The sequence below is a fragment of the Momordica charantia genome (genome assembly GCF_013281855.1).
Source record: "Momordica charantia cultivar OHB3-1 chromosome 8 unlocalized genomic scaffold, Mcharantia_2.0 BLBB01000008.1, whole genome shotgun sequence".
NCBI classification, from domain to species: Eukaryota; Viridiplantae; Streptophyta; class Magnoliopsida; order Cucurbitales; family Cucurbitaceae; genus Momordica; species Momordica charantia.
This window is the reverse complement of record NW_028275166.1, coordinates 28,693,396-28,696,684: the sequence shown is the minus strand read 5'-3', so window position 1 is coordinate 28,696,684 and position 3,289 is coordinate 28,693,396. Positions and strand designations below refer to the sequence as shown.

The following is a 3,289-nucleotide window of genomic DNA, read 5'->3' as shown; positions in this document are numbered from 1 at the left end:
TTCAGCATATGGTTTTGTCATTAGGCACTCCGTTAGCTGATGCATCGATTACTAACCTTGTGGTTTCGTTCAACCGGCCATTATAGTAAGTCTCTATTTGGACGACCACTGCTGACCTTGGAACACACCTCACGAAGAGACGTTAACCTACTTAGCAATGAAATCATTGCAACAAGCGGAACTATTAAATTTTTAATGGATAGAAGAGAGAAATCTAAAACGAGATATTTTTATGTTTTTTTAAAGAAATAAAGAGTTGTCAATTCTTAGCAGTGGCTAACCACAAGTTAACATCTAAATATTTTTCAAGAGGCGCTACTGAGTGGGTGTCATGAATAGAGATATTCATGGGGAAAAGTGAGGACGAGGAAGGCTTCCGCACATCCTCTGTCACCTCCCCAAATTTAATTTTGGAAGAGTAGTTGCTAATTTTGGTAATTTTGGGCACAAACTTATGGAAATCCTATCGGGAAGGATGGGTAATTGAAGGGGTACGAATGACAACCAGTTTGGGAAGGAAAATAGAAAGAAAACCTACCCGATGGAGCAGTCCTCATATGCGGTTGAATAAGGGCAGAAAAGGCGCTGCAATGCGACTGAAAATTTCTGTTACTGAGCAAGTTTTGAGGCTGGATAACCGACCCATTGTATGGACTACCTATCGAGACTTGTTGCATGCTTGAACTAACTTTAAACATCAAAACAGCCATCAATCGCGTTATTTGTTATCTCAAAATAAATTGCAAAGCACTGATCGTCTCACAATTTCTTCTTAACACACGTGCAATCCTTATTTAACTAATTACCAACATGAACATAGCTCAATGGTAATGGACACCTATTTTTTTCTTTAATTAATGTTTGAGGTTCAAAATCCTATACTCCAATTTGTCGTAAAAAAAAACTAATGGTTTAAATCTTATTAATGAGATTATATTTTCTAAAGAAATATGTTATAAACGATAAACATTTATTAAATATATGTCAAGATGGCCGAGTGGTCTAAGGCGCCAGACTCAAGTTTTGGTCTTCGTGAGAAGGCGTGGGTTCAAATCCCACTTCTGACATTAATAATAATTTCTATTTTTAGTTTATCGGTTTCATGCTGAACTAGCAATCTTGAGGAAGCTTGTCTTTGGTTGGTTCTTGAAATGAGTTAGCAACACTTATCGAATAGTTCTTGGCATAATCCAAATACTTATTCTGTGAACTTGCCCTCTTTTTGGACCCAAGGCTTGCCTCGATCGGTAGTCGAACGTAGGAAATATATATGTGTTTTATATAGAATTTCAAATTAACCAAGAATTAGGACTCATCGATCAATTGGTTTGTGCTGAAGCAACAAATACAACTCTACTTTAGGCCTTGTTTACTTAATGAAAAACACTAAATGACTCTTAAATACGGCCAAATGAAGTTTAGAATATCATCGATTTTTCTTTTCCCTTTTTTGCCCTCATTTTCATTTGAACTACAAAATATAAAGCTTCAAATAAAAATAAATGCTAGAAACAAGTAATGCTGGGACACGCAAAGTGATTGCAAGGGAAACTTAGTAATAGTGAAATAGGAATGAGGACGATTTAGTATGCTAACTACTGATCCTAATAGATACTTTAACATCGAGCATACAAAATAATTTATCGGCAAGGTTAGATGAATAACCTTATTACTAAGCATTCACAATCTAACTACAAATAACTAGAGTCAAACAAGCATCTCATATATTTTTCTAAATCAATACAAGAGCCAGCAAATTGAAAATGGTGACTAACAAATTAGATAGATGAAAGAATAAAGTCAAACTCTACTTGACAGCTAAAAAATCGTGTTACAACACTGTTGTTCCCTGTTTACACAACTTGCAATCTCCTCGAAATGGAGTTTAGGTCATGGAGGTGGAGGAAAATAGAAAAGAAAAAGACTCCGAAACCGCCCATACTCATGAAAGCAGCAAAAAATAGCGGAAATAAGTACTTGGGCATGTACTTGGAAACCTCCTATTTGCCCATACAAATATTAGCTTATTGCTAGTTGAGGGCAACTAATTTGGGAATTGCGAGAGACGTTAGGGGCTTAGCTCTAGATCCCCTGCTTGCAGAAATGAATGGATTAGAAGGAGGCTGGGTTTGATTTTCAGGTCGGGCGGGAGGTGCAGGACCTCCAGCTTCTTCCAAAAACCAAGAGGTCTCTCGCCTTTTGTCGTAAGCTTGTAGCCAAGAATGGGTATCTTCTCCTCTCTCTCTTTTTCGGTTTTCTAGGCAATATTGTTGAGGACCCCACAATGAAAAGTATCTGATTAGGGTTTATATTACCAGAGCCACTCAAACTAGCATCTGATCCAAAAACAGGATCCGGCCAAGATCGATAAGTCAAAAGAGTCACGATATTGAACGGGCATGTTAAGAATTTCACTTTGAAGTATCTATTTTGTCATACAAGAAATTCTTGGTTGGGTTTGTACCTCAACACATATGAGGTACTGCATTATTCTTATTGTTTATGTCAAATGTTTTGAAAAAGCCCCTTTTTCCTAAGTTACTTATCATTGCTTTATATGACAGGAGCAAGCTTCGCACTAGAACGAGAAGTTGTCAGGGTTTTTTATTTTGTCGGATCGCGTCCAGATGAGCATACATATGTTAGGGCCATTTCCATCAAAGTTCCATTATAACAAAGGTAAGCTATTAACTTGTTTTTCGTCATCATTAATACTATAGCATATGAATCTTAAATCTTTCTGAATCGGCCTTGTTATATGTTGTAAATATAGCTAATTTAGCACATTTATCAGATTATTAAGAAAGTTCACAAGGAAGACTGAATACTGATTATAGATAGAGTCGTTAGACGAGGAACGTACGTTTTCAATCCTTCTAATATACTAGCTAGTTTGTGTTATACTGTTTAAGTATATTTTGTGCTATGTTGTGTAAGTACATAAGAGTTTTATGAATACTGATTATTGATACATTCATTACAGGATGTTGTACGTTTACAAACCTTATGATTTTACTGATATTTTGTGCTATGTAATTTAAGAATGTAGAAGAAGTGTAGGCATGCCGTTTATTTTAATCGCGCTTGTTCTGTTAGGATCTTTCTTTGGTCGTTATGTTGGTTGTTTTATCAGATTATTGAGTAAGTTGATAAGGAAGAATATGAATGTTGATTATTTATAGTGTTGTAGAAGATTATGGTACGTTTTCAATTATTGTGATGCTTGTTTAATTATGATATTTTATGCTATATTACTAAAATATGTAGAAGAAGTGTATGTAGGTTGGTT

The 3,289-nt window shown here is 35.6% G+C and overlaps 1 non-coding gene across 1 annotated transcript; it reads left to right on the top strand.

Moving 5' to 3' along the window:
- The first annotated feature begins 983 nt into the window (after positions 1–983).
- TRNAL-CAA (transfer RNA leucine (anticodon CAA)) lies at positions 984–1,067 on the top strand. Its single transcript has one exon. It is a non-coding gene; the product is annotated as a tRNA-Leu (tRNA).
- The last annotated feature ends 2,222 nt before the right edge of the window (positions 1,068–3,289 follow it).